Raw genomic sequence first — 18,974 nt, forward strand, 5'->3', positions numbered from 1 at the left:
GGGTCAGGAATCTCCCCTCAGGTGATTATGGGGTCCCAGAAAACTCTAGGTGAGTTGTTTGTGACGGTCCATGAAACTACCTTAGGTGATTACGGGGGCCAGGGAACGCTAGCTTCCATGACTGTGGGTGCCCAAGAAACTATACCTTACTGCTTCTAGGGGCCCAGGTAACTAGCTTAGGTGATCGTGAGGCCACGATCCGCTACGTCAGTGATTGTGGTTGCCCCGTACACTCTACCTTAGGTGGTTGCGGGGTCCCAGGAAAATGTACGTTAGTTGATTGTGGGCCAGGGACCTCTGCCTATTAGTTGACTGTGGGGCCCCAGGAAACTAGACCTTAGGTGACTGAGGTGGCCCAGGAAACTGGACTGCAGGTGACTGTGAGACCCGAGAAACTTGACCTTACTTGACTGTGGGGGCCCAGATTATTGAACCTTAGGTATTTTCGGACCTGAGGTGTTCTACCTCAGGTGATCCCAGGGGCCTGAGGAAAGTCCATGTTAGGTGATAGTGAGGGCTCAGGAAACTGTACCTTAGGTGTTTGTGGGGGACCATGCATATGGACCTTAGGTGATTGTGTGAGGCCAGGACGTCCGCCTTAGTTAATTTTGAGGGGGCCCGGAAAATCTACCATAGGTGACTACGGGGGCCCAGGAATCTCTACCTTATGTGAATGTGGGGTACAGGCAGCTCACCCTTAGGTAATCACCTCATCCTGAAGTGACTGTGGGAGCCACGATAATCTACGATAGTCGGTCGTGCGGGGCCTGGATTGTCTACCTTAGTTGACGAGGACCCCCAGGAAACTTGCCTTTGGTGATTGTGGGGGCTTAGGGAACTCCCCCTTAGGAGATTGTAAGGCCCTATGAATATCAACCTTAGGTGATGTGTCCCAACTCACCTGGAAACTCAGCCTTAGGTGATCTTGGGGGGTGGTGGTGGTGAGGCTAAGAATCTCTACCTTTGGTGATCGTGTGGGCCCAGTAAACTCAACCTTAGGTGATGGTGGGGGGCCAGAATGGTTTACCTTATTTGACTGGATCATGGAGGGGCTAGGAAATTCTACCCTGTTGTTTGTGAGGACACTAGCTTAAGTGATTGTGGGGGTCCATGAAATCACCCTTAGAAGATAGTGGGGGCCTGGGAAAATCTACCTTATTTGGTGATGGCGGCCTAGGAAACTATACCTTAGGTGATTGTGGACACCTGGGAGATTCAACCTTAAGTGACTGTGGGACCCATAAACTCAACCTGAGGTGGCAGTGGGGTCCCAGGAAACTCTTCCTTGGTGATTGTGGGGACGCTGAAAATTGGACCTTAGGTGATGGTGGGAATCCAGGAATCTCTACTGAGGAGATTGTTGGCCAGAGAAACTCCATCTTATGTGTTTGTGGGGTCTCCCAAAACTTGACCTCAGGTGATTATGAGCCTGGGAAACTCTACCTTACGAGACGATGGTGGCCCAAGAACTTTGAGACTAGGAGATTGTGGAGGCCCAGAAAACTCCTTCTTGGTGACTGTGGGGACCCTGGAAGCTCGAGCTCTGGAGCTCATGGAGCTCGCGGAGGTGCTGGAAACTTGACTTCGGTGATAGTGGGGCCCCCAGAGACTCGACCTTAGGTGATTGTAGGGGAACATATATCTATCTTAGGTTATTGTGGCAGGACAGGAAACTTGACCTTAGTTGATTGTGGGGCCAAAGGACAGGAAAATTCTGCCAAAGGTGATACTGGGATCCGTGAATCTTGACCTTAGACATTGTTGGGGCCCAGGACACTCGACCTTAGATGATTGGGGGTGCCGGGAGAGTGTAACGTAGTTGATTTCGGGAGGGCATCAAATTCTACCATAGTCGCCTTTGGGGACCCAGGAGACTCTAGGTGATTGGGAGCCCAGAAAACTCGTAAGTTATTGTGGGGGCCCAAGAAACACTAGCTCAGGTGCTTGTGCTTCTTAGCTTGCCCTGTCTTCATTCACTGAGGGGTGCCTCGAAATTCTTCCCTCTGTGATTGTGCGGGCGAAAACCAATTATTTAGGTGATTGTAAACCCAAGAATACCCATCTTAGGTGATTGTGGCCTCTTGAAACTCTGCCTTATGTGACTGTGTGGGCCCAGGAAGGCTACCTTAGATGACTGTTACAAGAAATTCTACCCAGGAAAGGCTATACTAGTGGCCCCAAACTGTACGTTATGTGATTGTAGTGGGCCATAAACCTCTTCCTTAGGTGACTTGGGGGTCTTAAACACTTGAGCTTAGCAGAGTGTGGACAGCCAGTAAAGTATCTTAGGTTATTGTGGGCCCAGGAAACTCGAGCTTAGGTGATGATAGGAGCAGGACATTCTACCTTAGTTCCCCGTGGGGGCCATGGAAGTATAAGAGTGATTTTGTGCCCTAGGAAATCTTACTTTACGTTATTGAGGAGGCCCAGAAACCTAGCTTATGTGATTCTTGGGGGCTCGTGATACCCTACGTTAGGTGATTTTGGGGGTCTCTGGAATTCTACCTTAGGCGATGGTGGGGGCTCAGAAAATCCTTGTGGATGTGACTGTGGCACCCTGGAAACTCTAGCTTAGGTGATTCGGGGGGCCCAGGAGTCTCTATGTTCGGTGCTTTCGGTCTCAGGCAAGTCTAGCTTTGGTGATTGTGGAGGCAAAGGTAGTAGCTTATGTGATTGTGGGGGCCCAGGAAAGTCTACCTTCAGTGATTTTGATGGCCCGGGAACATCTACCATAAGTGATTGTGGGCCGAGAAGTCTCTCCCTTAGGTAATTGTGGGGCCCAAAACTATTAGTTAGGTGACGGTGGGCCCAGGAGAGACGGCTTCAGGTGAGTGTGGGGCTCCAGGGGGTGGTACCTTAGGTGAGCGTAGTCCAAGCAAACTATACCATAACTGATGGTGGGGACCCAGGAAACTCCACCTTAGGTGATTTTGAGGGTCCAGGTGAAATCTAGCTTAAGTGATGCTTACCTTCCTTGATTGTGGGGGCCCAGGAACTCTCCGTTGGCGGGGGCACCAGGAAATTCTAGTTTAGGTGATTGTGGGTACTCCGGAAAATCTATTTTAGTTCATCGTGGGGGTCTCAGAATTCTACCTTAGAATTGCTGGTAGGGGGTGCAGACCATTCTGCCGTAGGGGATTGTGGGAGCCCAGGAAACTCTAAAGTAGGTGATTGTGGCCCAAACTTTACCGAGGTGGACGTGGTGGGCCAAAAAGTCTAGCTTAGGTGCCTGTGAGCCTAGGAATGTCTAAATGAAAGGAATCTCTAGCTAGGCAATTGGGCCAGGTAACTGCCACAGGTGATAGTGAGGGCCCAGGAAACTCCCCCTTAGGTGTTGGGGGCCCGGGAAACTCTACCTCGGGTGGAAGTGGTCCCAGGAAAGTTGACCTTAAGTGATTGTGGGCTCAGGAGACTCTTACCTTAGGTGATTTTGGTGGGACTAGGAATATTTACCTTCAGTGAGTGTGGGCCTAAGAAACTCTAGTTCCGGTGATCGGTGGTTGTGGACCAAGGAAATTCTACCTTGGGTGATCGTTTGGCCAAAGGTAATTGTACCTTAGGTGACTGTGGGGACCCTAGACAATCTACTGTGATTGTGGTGCCCAGGAAGCTCCAGTGTACGTGATTATGTGGGCCCTAAAAACTCGACCATAGGTGATCATGGTGGGTTGGGTAACTCTAACGTAGGTTATTTGGGTGGCCCAGGAACCCTATCTGAGTCGATTGAGGGGCACAGGGAATTTACCTTAGTTGATTGGGGGGGGTGTACCCAGAAAGGTCTAACTTAGGTGATTGTAGGGCCAGAAAACTCTAGCTTAGGTGATTGTTGGTACCCAAGAAACTCTCCCCTATGGGAGTGCGGAGGGCCAGGAAATTCTGTGTTAAGTGATTGTGGGGGACCAGGATAGTCTTCCTTAAGTACTTCTGTGGGGTTGAAAGCTTACGACGTTAGGTGATTGTGACCTCAGGAAAATCTAGCTATGGTGATGGTGGGGGCCCCGGAAACTCTACCTAGGTGATGTGGGTGCCTGGAAATTCTGTGCAAGCAATGGTGGGGGCCTAATCAAATCTACCTTTAAGGCATTATGAGGCCCTGGAAACTCGACCTAGGTGTTGGGGCGTTCAGGAAACTATACCTTACGTGATGACGGTAGCTGAGGCAATTCTATGTAGGTGACTGTGGGTGCACAAGGAAAGTCGAGCTGAGTTGATTATGGGGCCAGGATACTCCACCTTAGGTGATTGCGGGGGCTTGGAAAACTCTACCTGAGGTGTTGTGGGCTTCAGAAGTTCTCTAGTGGGCGAACATGGCCTAAAGTCTACCTGAGGTGATTTTGGGGTTTCAGGAAACCCAGCCTTAGGGGATTGTGTGGTCTCAAGGAACTCTACATTAGGTAATGGTGGGAGCACAGGAATCTCTAACTTAGGTGATTTGGGGAATCAGAAACTCGATCTTAGGTCACTGAGGGGAGCCGGGAAATAATACCTTAGGTGATTGTCGGAGCCCAGGAAACAAGTATGTGTTTGTGTGGGGCCAGGAAACTCTCCATTTGGTGATTTTTCTAGACCCCTATCTCTAACTTAGGGGACTTTGGAGGCCCAGGAAACAAATCCTAGTTGATTGTGGGTGCCCAAGAAACTATACCTTAGGTAATTATGGGGGGGGGCCTGGACATTCTACCTTATGTGTTTGTAGAGGCTCAGGAAATGATCTGAGTTGATTTGGGGGGCCTAGGAGTCTCTAGTTTAGATGACTGTGGGGTCGCAGAACACTCTACCTTAGGGGATTTGGGGACCCATGAAACGCTGGCTTAGGTGATTGTGGGGGCCCAGAAACCTCTACCTTAGGTGATTGTGGGTCCAGGAAACTCTACCTTCGGCGAATGTTGGGTCCCGGGATGCTCCAGCTTAGGTGATCGTAGGGGGTCAGGAATCTCCCCTCAGGTGATTCTGGGGTCCCAGAAAACTCTAGGTGAGTTGTTTGTGACGGTCCATGAAACTACCTTAGGTGATTACGGGGGCCAGGGAACGCTAGCTTCCATGACTGTGGGTGCCCAAGAAACTATACCTTACTGCTTCTAGGGGCCCAGGGAACTAGCTTAGGTGATCGTGAGGCCAGGATCCGCTACGTCAGTGATTGTGGTTGCCCCGTACACTCTACCTTAGGTGGTTGCGGGGTCCCAGGAAAATGTTCGTTAGTTGATTGTGGGCCAGGGACCTCTGCCTATTAGTTGACTGTGGGGCCCCAGGAAACTAGACCTTAGGTGACTGAGGTGGCCCAGGAAACTGGACTGCAGGTGACTGTGAGACCCGAGAAACTTGACCTTACTTGACTGTGGGGGCCCAGATTATTGAACCTTAGGTATTTTCGGACCTGAGGTGTTCTACCTCAGGTGATCCCAGGGGCCTGAGGAAAGTCCATGTTAGGTGATTGTGAGGGCTCAGGAAACTGTACCTTAGGTGTTTGTGGGGGACCATGCATATGGACCTTAGGTGATTGTGTGAGGCCAGGACGTCCGCCTTAGTTAATTTTGAGGGGGCCCGGAAAATCTACCATAGGTGACTACGGGGGCCCAGGAATCTCTACCTTATGTGAATGTGGGGTACAGGCAGCTCACCCTTAGGTAATCACCTCATCCTGAAGTGACTGTGGGAGCCACGATAATCTACGATAGTCGGTCGTGCGGGGCCTGGATTGTCTACCTTAGTTGACGAGGACCCCCAGGAAACTTGCCTTTGGTGATTGTGGGGGCTTAGGGAACTCCCCCTTAGGAGATTGTAAGGCCCTATGAATATCAACCTTAGGTGATGTGTCCCAACTCACCTGGAAACTCAGCCTTAGGTGATCTTGGGGGGTGGTGGTGGTGAGGCTAAGAATCTCTACCTTTGGTGATCGTGTGGGCCCAGTAAACTCAACCTTAGGTGATGGTGGGGGGCCAGAATGGTTTACCTTAGTTGACTGGATCATGGAGGGGCTAGGAAATTCTACCCTGTTGTTTGTGAGGACACTAGCTTAAGTGATTGTGGGGGTCCATGAAATCACCCTTAGAAGATAGTGGGGGCCTGGGAAAATCTACCTCATTTGGTGATGGCGGCCTAGGAAACTATACCTTAGGTGATTGTGGACACCTGGGAGATTCAACCTTAAGTGACTGTGGGACCCATAAACTCAACCTGAGGTGGCAGTGGGGTCCCAGGAAACTCTTCCTTGGTGATTGTGGGGACGCTGAAAATTGGACCTTAGGTGATGGTGGGAATCCAGGAATCTCTACTGAGGAGATTGTTGGCCAGAGAAACTCCATCTTATGTGTTTGTGGGGTCTCCCAAAACTTGACCTCAGGTGATTATGAGCCTGGGAAACTCTACCTTACGAGACGATGGTGGCCCAAGAACTTTGAGACTAGGAGATTGTGGAGGCCCAGAAAACTCCTTCTTGGTGACTGTGGGGACCCTGGAAGCTCGATCTCTGGAGCTCATGGAGCTCGCGGAGGTGCTGGAAACTTGACTTCGGTGATAGTGGGGCCCCCAGAGACTCGACCTTAGGTGATTGTAGGGGAACATATATCTATCTTAGGTTATTGTGGCAGGACAGGAAACTTGACCTTAGTTGATTGTGGGGCCAAAGGACAGGAAAATTCTGCCAAAGGTGATACTGGGATCCGTGAATCTTGACCTTAGACATTGTTGGGGCCCAGGACACTCGACCTTAGATGATTGGGGGTGCCGGGAGAGTGTAACGTAGTTGATTTCGGGAGGGCATCAAATTCTACCATAGTCGCCTTTGGGGACCCAGGAGACTCTAGGTGATTGGGAGCCCAGAAAACTCGTAAGTTATTGTGGGGGCCCAAGAAACACTAGCTCAGGTGCTTGTGCTTCTTAGCTTGCCCTGTCTTCATTCACTGAGGGGTGCCTCGAAATTCTTCCCTCTGTGATTGTGCGGGCGAAAACCAATTATTTAGGTGATTGTAAACCCAAGAATACCCATCTTAGGTGATTGTGGCCTCTTGAAACTCTGCCTTATGTGACTGTGTGGGCCCAGGAAGGCTACCTTAGATGACTGTTACAAGAAATTCTACCCAGGAAAGGCTATACTAGTGGCCCCAAACTGTACGTTATGTGATTGTAGTGGGCCATAAACCTCTTCCTTAGGTGACTTGGGGGTCTTAAACACTTGAGCTTAGCAGAGTGTGGACAGCCAGTAAAGTATCTTAGGTTATTGTGGGCCCAGGAAACTCGAGCTTAGGTGATGATAGGAGCAGGACATTCTACCTTAGTTCCCCGTGGGGGCCATGGAAGTATAAGAGTGATTTTGTGCCCTAGGAAATCTTACTTTACGTTATTGAGGAGGCCCAGAAACCTAGCTTATGTGATTCTTGGGGGCTCGTGATACCCTACGTTAGGTGATTTTGGGGGTCTCTGGAATTCTACCTTAGGCGATGGTGGGGGCTCAGAAAATCCTTGTGGATGTGACTGTGGCACCCTGGAAACTCTAGCTTAGGTGATTCGGGGGGCCCAGGAGTCTCTATGTTCGGTGCTTTCGGTCTCAGGCAAGTCTAGCTTTGGTGATTGTGGAGGCAAAGGTAGTAGCTTATGTGATTGTGGGGGCCCAGGAAAGTCTACCTTCAGTGATTTTGATGGCCCGGGAACATCTACCATAAGTGATTGTGGGCCGAGAAGTCTCTCCCTTAGGTAATTGTGGGGCCCAAAACTATTAGTTAGGTGACGGTGGGCCCAGGAGAGACGGCTTCAGGTGAGTGTGGGGCTCCAGGGGGTGGTACCTTAGGTGAGCGTAGTCCAAGCAAACTATACCATAACTGATGGTGGGGACCCAGGAAACTCCACCTTAGGTGATTTTGAGGGTCCAGGTGAAATCTAGCTTAAGTGATGCTTACCTTCCTTGATTGTGGGGGCCCAGGAACTCTCCGTTGGCGGGGGCACCAGGAAATTCTAGTTTAGGTGATTGTGGGTACTCCGGAAAATCTATTTTAGTTCATCGTGGGGGTCTCAGAATTCTACCTTAGAATTGCTGGTAGGGGGTGCAGACCATTCTGCCGTAGGGGATTGTGGGAGCCCAGGAAACTCTAAAGTAGGTGATTGTGGCCCAAACTTTACCGAGGTGGACGTGGTGGGCCAAAAAGTCTAGCTTAGGTGCCTGTGAGCCTAGGAATGTCTAACTGAAAGGAATCTCTAGCTAGGCAATTGGGCCAGGTAACTGCCACAGGTGATAGTGAGGGCCCAGGAAACTCCCCCTTAGGTGTTGGGGGCCCGGGAAACTCTACCTCGGGTGGAAGTGGTCCCAGGAAAGTTGACCTTAAGTGATTGTGGGCTCAGGAGACTCTTACCTTAGGTGATTTTGGTGGGACTAGGAATATTTACCTTCAGTGAGTGTGGGCCTAAGAAACTCTAGTTCCGGTGATCGGTGGTTGTGGACCAAGGAAATTCTACCTTGGGTGATCGTTTGGCCAAAGGTAATTGTACCTTAGGTGAGTGTGGGGACCCTAGACAATCTACTGTGATTGTGGTGCCCAGGAAGCTCCAGTGTACGTGATTATGTGGGCCCTAAAAACTCGACCATAGGTGATCATGGTGGGTTGGGTAACTCTAATGTAGGTTATTTGGGTGGCCCAGGAACCCTATCTGAGTCGATTGAGGGGCACAGGGAATTTACCTTAGTTGATTGGGGGGGGTGTACCAAGAAAGGTCTAACTTAGGTGATTGTAGGGCCAGAAAACTCTAGCTTAGGTGATTGTTGGTACCCAAGAAACTCTCCCCTATGGGAGTGCGGAGGGCCAGGAAATTCTGTGTTAAGTGATTGTGGGGGACCAGGATAGTCTTCCTTAAGTACTTCTGTGGGGTTGAAAGCTTACGACGTTAGGTGATTGTGACCTCAGGAAAATCTAGCTATGGTGATGGTGGGGGCCCCGGAAACTCTACCTAGGTGATGTGGGTGCCTGGAAATTCTGTGCAAGCAATGGTGGGGGCCTAATCAAATCTACCTTTAAGGCATTATGAGGCCCTGGAAACTCGACCTAGGTGTTGGGGCGTTCAGGAAACTATACCTTACGTGATGACGGTAGCTGAGGCAATTCTATGTAGGTGACTGTGGGTGCACAAGGAAAGTCGAGCTGAGTTGATTATGGGGCCAGGATACTCCACCTTAGGTGATTGCGGGGGCTTGGAAAACTCTACCTGAGCTGTTGTGGGCTTCAGAAGTTCTCTAGTGGGTGAACATGGCCTAAAGTCTACCTGAGGTGATTTTGGGGTTTCAGGAAACCCAGCCTTAGGGGATTGTGTGGTCCCAAGGAACTCTACATTAGGTAATGGTGGGAGCACAGGAATCTCTAACTTAGGTGATTTGGGGAGTCAGAAACTCGATCTTAGGTCACTGAGGGGAGCCGGGAAATAATACCTTAGGTGATTGTCGGAGCCCAGGAAACAAGTATGTGTTTGTGTGGGGCCAGGAAACTCTCCATTTGGTGATTTTTCTAGACCCCTATCTCTAACTTAGGGGACTTTGGAGGCCCAGGAAACAAATCCTAGTTGATTGTGGGTGCCCAAGAAACTATACCTTAGGTATTTATGGGGGGCGGGCCTGGACATTCTACCTTATGTGTTTGTAGAGGCTCAGGAAATGATCTGAGTTGATTTGGGGGGCCTAGGAGTCTCTAGTTTAGATGATTGTGGGGTCGCAGAACACTCTACCTTAGGGGATTTGGGGACCCATGAAACGCTGGCTTAGGTGATTGTGGGGGCCCAGAAACCTCTAGCTTAGGTGATTGTGGGTCCAGGAAACTCTACCTTCGGCGAATGTTGGGTCCCGGGATGCTCCAGCTTAGGTGATCGTAGGGGGTCAGGAATCTCCCCTCAGGTGATTCTGGGGTCCCAGAAAACTCTAGGTGAGTTGTTTGTGACGGTCCATGAAACTACCTTAGGTGATTACGGGGGCCAGGGAACGCTAGCTTCCATGACTGTGGGTGCCCAAGAAACTATACCTTACTGCTTCTAGGGGCCCAGGGAACTAGCTTAGGTGATCGTGAGGCCACGATCCGCTACGTCAGTGATTGTGGTTGCCCCGTACACTCTACCTTAGGTGGTTGCGGGGTCCCAGGAAAATGTACGTTAGTTGATTGTGGGCCAGGGACCTCTGCCTATTAGTTGACTGTGGGGCCCCAAGAAACTAGACCTTAGGTGACTGAGGTGGCCCAGGAAACTGGACTGCAGGTGACTGCGAGACCCGAGAAACTTGACCTTACTTGACTGTGGGGGCCCAGATTATTGAACCTTAGGTATTTTCGGACCTGAGGTGTTCTACCTCAGGTGATCCCAGGGGCCTGAGGAAAGTCCATGTTAGGTGATTGTGAGGGCTCAGGAAACTGTACCTTAGGTGTTTGTGGGGGACCATGCATATGGACCTTAGGTGATTGTGTGAGGCCAGGACGTCCGCCTTAGTTAATTTTGAGGGGGCCCGGAAAATCTACCATAGGTGACTACGGGGGCCCAGGAATCTCTACCTTATGTGAATGTGGGGTACAGGCAGCTCACCCTTAGGTAATCACCTCATCCTGAAGTGACTGTGGGAGCCACGATAATCTACGATAGTCGGTCGTGCGGGGCCTGGATTGTCTACCTTAGTTGACGAGGACCCCCAGGAAACTTGCCTTTGGTGATTGTGGGGGCTTAGGGAACTCCCCCTTAGGAGATTGTAAGGCCCTATGAATATCAACCTTAGGTGATGTGTCCCAACTCACCTGGAAACTCAGCCTTAGGTGATCTTGGGGGGTGGTGGTGGTGAGGCTAAGAATCTCTACCTTTGGTGATCGTGTGGGCCCAGTAAACTCAACCTTAGGTGATGGTGGGGGGCCAGAATGGTTTACCTTAGTTGACTGGATCATGGAGGGGCTAGGAAATTCTACCCTGTTGTTTGTGAGGACACTAGCTTAAGTGATTGTGGGGGTCCATGAAATCACCCTTAGAAGATAGTGGGGGCCTGGGAAAATCTACCTCATTTGGTGATGGCGGCCTAGGAAACTATACCTTAGGTGATTGTGGACACCTGGGAGATTCAACCTTAAGTGACTGTGGGACCCATAAACTCAACCTGAGGTGGCAGTGGGGTCCCAGGAAACTCTTCCTTGGTGATTGTGGGGACGCTGAAAATTGGACCTTAGGTGATGGTGGGAATCCAGGAATCTCTACTGAGGAGATTGTTGGCCAGAGAAACTCCATCTTATGTGTTTGTGGGGTCTCCCAAAACTTGACCTCAGGTGATTATGAGCCTGGGAAACTCTACCTTACGAGACGATGGTGGCCCAAGAACTTTGAGACTAGGAGATTGTGGAGGCCCAGAAAACTCCTTCTTGGTGACTGTGGGGACCCTGGAAGCTCGATCTCTGGAGCTCATGGAGCTCGCGGAGGTGCTGGAAACTTGACTTCGGTGATAGTGGGGCCCCCAGAGACTCGACCTTAGGTGATTGTAGGGGAACATATATCTATCTTAGGTTATTGTGGCAGGACAGGAAACTTGACCTTAGTTGATTGTGGGGCCAAAGGACAGGAAAATTCTGCCAAAGGTGATACTGGGATCCGTGAATCTTGACCTTAGACATTGTTGGGGCCCAGGACACTCGACCTTAGATGATTGGGGGTGCCGGGAGAGTGTAACGTAGTTGATTTCGGGAGGGCATCAAATTCTACCATAGTCGCCTTTGGGGACCCAGGAGACTCTAGGTGATTGGGAGCCCAGAAAACTCGTAAGTTATTGTGGGGGCCCAAGAAACACTAGCTCAGGTGCTTGTGCTTCTTAGCTTGCCCTGTCTTCATTCACTGAGGGGTGCCTCGAAATTCTTCCCTCTGTGATTGTGCGGGCGCAAACCAATTATTTAGGTGATTGTAAACCCAAGAATACCCATCTTAGGTGATTGTGGCCTCTTGAAACTCTGCCTTATGTGACTGTGTGGGCCCAGGAAGGCTACCTTAGATGACTGTTACAAGAAATTCTACCCAGGAAAGGCTATACTAGTGGCCCCAAACTGTACGTTATGTGATTGTAGTGGGCCATAAACCTCTTCCTTAGGTGACTTGGGGGTCTTAAACACTTGAGCTTAGCAGAGTGTGGACAGCCAGTAAAGTATCTTAGGTTATTGTGGGCCCAGGAAACTCGAGCTTAGGTGATGATAGGAGCAGGACATTCTACCTTAGTTCCCCGTGGGGGCCATGGAAGTATAAGAGTGATTTTGTGCCCTAGGAAATCTTACTTTACGTTATTTAGGAGGCCCAGAAACCTAGCTTATGTGATTCTTGGGGGCTCGTGATACCCTACGTTAGGTGATTTTGGGGGTCTCTGGAATTCTACCTTAGGCGATGGTGGGGGCTCAGAAAATCCTTGTGGATGTGACTGTGGCACCCTGGAAACTCTAGCTTAGGTGATTCGGGGGGCCCAGGAGTCTCTATGTTCGGTGCTTTCGGTCTCAGGCAAGTCTAGCTTTGGTGATTGTGGAGGCAAAGGTAGTAGCTTATGTGATTGTGGGGGCCCAGGAAAGTCTACCTTAAGTGATTTTGATGGCCCGGGAACTTCTACCATAAGTGATTGTGGGCCGAGAAGTCTCTCCCTTAGGTAATTGTGGGGCCCAAAACTATTAGTAAGGTGACGGTGGGCCCAGGAAAGACGGCTTCAGGTGAGTGTGGGGCTCCAGGGGGTGGTACCTTAGGTGAGCGTAGTCCAAGCAAACTATACCATAACTGATGGTGGGGACCCAGGAAACTCCACCTTAGGTGATTTTGAGGGTCCAGGTGAAATCTAGCTTAAGTGATGCTTACCTTCCTTGATTGTGGGGGCCCAGGAACTCTCCGTTGGCGGGGGCAGCAGGAAATTCTAGTTTAGGTGATTGTGGGTACTCCGGAAAATCTATTTTAGTTCATCGTGGGGGTCTCAGAATTCTACCTTAGAATTGCTGGTAGGGGGTGCAGACCATTCTGCCGTAGGGGATTGTGGGAGCCCAGGAAAGTCTAAAGTAGGTGATTGTGGCCCAAACTTTACCGAGGTGGACGTGGTGGGCCAAAAAGTCTAGCTTAGGTGCCTGTGAGCCTAGGAATGTCTAACTGAAAGGAATCTCTAGCTAGGCAATTGGGCCAGGTAACTGCCACAGGTGATAGTGAGGGCCCAGGAAACTCCCCCTTAGGTGTTGGGGGCCCGGGAAACTCTACCTCGGGTGGAAGTGGTCCCAGGAAAGTTGACCTTAAGTGATTGTGGGCTCAGGAGACTCTTACCTTAGGTGATTTTGGTGGGACTAGGAATATTTACCTTCAGTGAGTGTGGGCCTAAGAAACTCTAGTTCCGGTGATCGGTGGTTGTGGACCAAGGAAATTCTACCTTGGGTGATCGTTTGGCCAAAGGTAATTGTACCTTAGGTGAGTGTGGGGACCCTAGACAATCTACTGTGATTGTGGTGCCCAGGAAGCTCCAGTGTACGTGATTATGTGGGCCCTAAAAACTCGACCATAGGTGATCATGGTGGGTTGGGTAACTCTAATGTAGGTTATTTGGGTGGCCCAGGAACCCTATCTGAGTCGATTGAGGGGCACAGGGAATTTACCTTAGTTGATTGGGGGGGGTGTACCCAGAAAGGTCTAACTTAGGTGATTGTAGGGCCAGAAAACTCTAGCTTAGGTGATTGTTGGTACCCAAGAAACTCTCCCCTATGGGAGTGCGGAGGGCCAGGAAATTCTGTGTTAAGTGATTGTGGGGGACCAGGATAGTCTTCCTTAAGTACTTCTGTGGGGTTGAAAGCTTACGACGTTAGGTGATTGTGACCTCAGGAAAATCTAGCTATGGTGATGGTGGGGGCCCCGGAAACTCTACCTAGGTGATGTGGGTGCCTGGAAATTCTGTGCAAGCAATGGTGGGGGCCTAATCAAATCTACCTTTAAGGCATTATGAGGCCCTGGAAACTCGACCTAGGTGTTGGGGCGTTCAGGAAACTATACCTTACGTGATGACGGTAGCTGAGGCAATTCTATGTAGGTGACTGTGGGTGCACAAGGAAAGTCGAGCTGAGTTGATTATGGGGCCAGGATACTCCACCTTAGGTGATTGCGGGGGCTTGGAAAACTCTACCTGAGCTGTTGTGGGCTTCAGAAGTTCTCTAGTGGGTGAACATGGCCTAAAGTCTACCTGAGGTGATTTTGGGGTTTCAGGAAACCCAGCCTTAGGGGATTGTGTGGTCCCAAGGAACTCTACATTAGGTAATGGTGGGAGCACAGGAATCTCTAACTTAGGTGATTTGGGGAGTCAGAAACTCGATCTTAGGTCACTGAGGGGAGCCGGGAAATAATACCTTAGGTGATTGTCGGAGCCCAGGAAACAAGTATGTGTTTGTGTGGGGCCAGGAAACTCTCCATTTGGTGATTTTTCTAGACCCCTATCTCTAACTTAGGGGACTTTGGAGGCCCAGGAAACAAATCCTAGTTGATTGTGGGTGCCCAAGAAACTATACCTTAGGTATTTATGGGGGGGGGCCTGGACATTCTACCTTATGTGTTTGTAGAGGCTCAGGAAATGATCTGAGTTGATTTGGGGGGCCTAGGAGTCTCTAGTTTAGATGATTGTGGGGTCGCAGAACACTCTACCTTAGGGGATTTGGGGACCCATGAAACGCTGGCTTAGGTGATTGTGGGGGCCCAGAAACCTCTAGCTTAGGTGATTGTGGGTCCAGGAAACTCTACCTTCGGCGAATGTTGGGTCCCGGGATGCTCCAGCTTAGGTGATCGTAGGGGGTCAGGAATCTCCCCTCAGGTGATTCTGGGGTCCCAGAAAACTCTAGGTGAGTTGTTTGTGACGGTCCATGAAACTACCTTAGGTGATTACGGGGGCCAGGGAACGCTAGCTTCCATGACTGTGGGTGCCCAAGAAACTATACCTTACTGCTTCTAGGGGCCCAGGGAACTAGCTTAGGTGATCGTGAGGCCACGATCCGCTACGTCAGTGATTGTGGTTGCCCCGTACACTCTACCTTAGGTGGTTGCGGGGTCCCAGGAAAATGTACGTTAGTTGATTGTGGGCCAGGGACCTCTGCCTATTAGTTGACTGTGGGGCCCCAGGAAACTAGACCTTAGGTGACTGAGGTGGCCCAGGAAACTGGACTGCAGGTGACTGTGAGACCCGAGAAACTTGACCTTACTTGACTGTGGGGGCCCAGATTATTGAACCTTAGGTATTTTCGGACCTGAGGTGTTCTACCTCAGGTGATCCCAGGGGCCTGAGGAAAGTCCATGTTAGGTGATTGTGAGGGCTCAGGAAACTGTACCTTAGGTGTTTGTGGGGGACCATGCATATGGACCTTAGGTGATTGTGTGAGGCCAGGACGTCCGCCTTAGTTAATTTTGAGGGGGCCCGGAAAATCTACCATAGGTGACTACGGGGGCCCAGGAATCTCTACCTTATGTGAATGTGGGGTACAGGCAGCTCACCCTTAGGTAATCACCTCATCCTGAAGTGACTGTGGGAGCCACGATAATCTACGATAGTCGGTCGTGCGGGGCCTGGATTGTCTACCTTAGTTGACGAGGACCCCCAGGAAACTTGCCTTTGGTGATTGTGGGGGCTTAGGGAACTCCCCCTTAGGAGATTGTAAGGCCCTATGAATATCAACCTTAGGTGATGTGTCCCAACTCACCTGGAAACTCAGCCTTAGGTGATCTTGGGGGGTGGTGGTGGTGAGGCTAAGAATCTCTACCTTTGGTGATCGTGTGGGCCCAGTAAACTCAACCTTAGGTGATGGTGGGGGGCCAGAATGGTTTACCTTAGTTGACTGGATCATGGAGGGGCTAGGAAATTCTACCCTGTTGTTTGTGAGGACACTAGCTTAAGTGATTGTGGGGGTCCATGAAATCACCCTTAGAAGATAGTGGGGGCCTGGGAAAATCTACCTCATTTGGTGATGGCGGCCTAGGAAACTATACCTTAGGTGATTGTGGACACCTGGGAGATTCAACCTTAAGTGACTGTGGGACCCATAAACTCAACCTGAGGTGGCAGTGGGGTCCCAGGAAACTCTTCCTTGGTGATTGTGGGGACGCTGAAAATTGGACCTTAGGTGATGGTGGGAATCCAGGAATCTCTACTGAGGAGATTGTTGGCCAGAGAAACTCCATCTTATGTGTTTGTGGGGTCTCCCAAAACTTGACCTCAGGTGATTATGAGCCTGGGAAACTCTACCTTACGAGACGATGGTGGCCCAAGAACTTTGAGACTAGGAGATTGTGGAGGCCCAGAAAACTCCTTCTTGGTGACTGTGGGGACCCTGGAAGCTCGATCTCTGGAGCTCATGGAGCTCGCGGAGGTGCTGGAAACTTGACTTCGGTGATAGTGGGGCCCCCAGAGACTCGACCTTAGGTGATTGTAGGGGAACATATATCTATCTTAGGTTATTGTGGCAGGACAGGAAACTTGACCTTAGTTGATTGTGGGGCCAAAGGACAGGAAAATTCTGCCAAAGGTGATACTGGGATCCGTGAATCTTGACCTTAGACATTGTTGGGGCCCAGGACACTCGACCTTAGATGATTGGGGGTGCCGGGAGAGTGTAACGTAGTTGATTTCGGGAGGGCATCAAATTCTACCATAGTCGCCTTTGGGGACCCAGGAGACTCTAGGTGATTGGGAGCCCAGAAAACTCGTAAGTTATTGTGGGGGCCCAAGAAACACTAGCTCAGGTGCTTGTGCTTCTTAGCTTGCCCTGTCTTCATTCACTGAGGGGTGCCTCGAAATTCTTCCCTCTGTGATTGTGCGGGCGCAAACCAATTATTTAGGTGATTGTAAACCCAAGAATACCCATCTTAGGTGATTGTGGCCTCTTGAAACTCTGCCTTATGTGACTGTGTGGGCCCAGGAAGGCTACCTTAGATGACTGTTACAAGAAATTCTACCCAGGAAAGGCTATACTAGTGGCCCCAAACTGTACGTTATGTGATTGTAGTGGGCCATAAACCTCTTCCTTAGGTGACTTGGGGGTCTTAAACACTTGAGCTTAGCAGAGTGTGGACAGCCAGTAAAGTATCTTAGGTTATTGTGGGCCCAGGAAACTCGAGCTTAGGTGATGATAGGAGCAGGACATTCTACCTTAGTTCCCCGTGGGGGCCATGGAAGTATAAGAGTGATTTTGTGCCCTAGGAAATCTTACTTTACGTTATTGAGGAGGCCCAGAAACCTAGCTTATGTGATTCTTGGGGGCTCGTGATACCCTACGTTAGGTGATTTTGGGGGTCTCTGGAATTCTACCTTAGGCGATGGTGGGGGCTCAGAAAATCCTTGTGGATGTGACTGTGGCACCCTGGAAACTCTAGCTTAGGTGATTCGGGGGGCCCAGGAGTCTCTATGTTCGGTGCTTTCGGTCTCAGGCAAGTCTAGCTTTGGTGATTGTGGAGGCAAAGGTAGTAGCTTATGTGATTGTGGGGGCCCAGGAAAGTCTACCTTCAGTGATTTTGATGGCCCGGGAACATCTACCATAAGTGATTGTGGGCCGAGAAGTCTCTCCCTTAGGTAATTGTGGGGCCCAAAACTATTAGTTAGGTGACGGTGGGCCCAGGAGAGACGGCTTCAGGTGAGTGTGGGGCTCCAGGGGGTGGTACCTTAGGTGAGCGTAGTCCAAGCAAACTATACCATAACTGATGGTGGGGACCCAGGAAACTCCACCTTAGGTGATTTTGAGGGTCCAGGTGAAATCTAGCTTAAGTGATGCTTACCTTCCTTGATTGTGGGGGCCCAGGAACTCTCCGTTGGCGGGGGCACCAGGAAATTCTAGTTTAGGTGATTGTGGGTACTCCGGAAAATCTATTTTAGTTCATCGTGGGGGTCTCAGAATTCTACCTTAGAATTGCTGGTAGGGGGTGCAGACCATTCTGCCGTAGGGGATTGTGGGAGCCCAGGAAACTCTAAAGTAGGTGATTGTGGCCCAAACTTTACCGAGGTGGACGTGGTGGGCCAAAAAGTCTAGCTTAGGTGCCTGTGAGCCTAGGAATGTCTAACTGAAAGGAATCTCTAGCTAGGCAATTGGGCCAGGTAACTGCCACAGGTGATAGTGAGGGCCCAGGAAACTCCCCCTTAGGTGTTGGGGGCCCGGGAAACTCTACCTCGGGTGGAAGTGGTCCCAGGAAAGTTGACCTTAAGTGATTGTGGGCTCAGGAGACTCTTACCTTAGGTGATTTTGGTGGGACTAGGAATATTTACCTTCAGTGAGTGTGGGCCTAAGAAACTCTAGTTCCGGTGATCGGTGGTTGTGGACCAAGGAAATTCTACCTTGGGTGATCGTTTGGCCAAAGGTAATTGTACCTTAGGTGAGTGTGGGGACCCTAGACAATCTACTGTGATTGTGGTGCCCAGGAAGCTCCAGTGTACGTGATTATGTGGGCCCTAAAAACTCGACCATAGGTGATCATGGTGGGTTGGGTAACTCTAATGTAGGTTATTTGGGTGGCCCAGGAACCCTATCTGAGTCGATTGAGGGGCACAGGGAATTTACCTTAGTTGATTGGGGGGGGTGTACCAAGAAAGGTCTAACTTAGGTGATTGTAGGGCCAGAAAACTCTAGCTTAGGTGATTGTTGGTACCCAAGAAACTCTCCCCTATGGGAGTGCGGAGGGCCAGGAAATTCTGTGTTAAGTGATTGTGGGGGACCAGGATAGTCTTCCTTAAGTACTTCTGTGGGGTTGAAAGCTTACGACGTTAGGTGATTGTGACCTCAGGAAAATCTAGCTATGGTGATGGTGGGGGCCCCGGAAACTCTACCTAGGTGATGTGGGTGCCTGGAAATTCTGTGCAAGCAATGGTGGGGGCCTAATCAAATCTACCTTTAAGGCATTATGAGGCCCTGGAAACTCGACCTAGGTGTTGGGGCGTTCAGGAAACTATACCTTACGTGATGACGGTAGCTGAGGCAATTCTATGTAGGTGACTGTGGGTGCACAAGGAAAGTCGAGCT

This window comes from Eschrichtius robustus, chromosome 1 (assembly GCF_028021215.1).
Source record: "Eschrichtius robustus isolate mEscRob2 chromosome 1, mEscRob2.pri, whole genome shotgun sequence".
Taxonomy (NCBI): Eukaryota; Metazoa; Chordata; class Mammalia; order Artiodactyla; family Eschrichtiidae; genus Eschrichtius; species Eschrichtius robustus.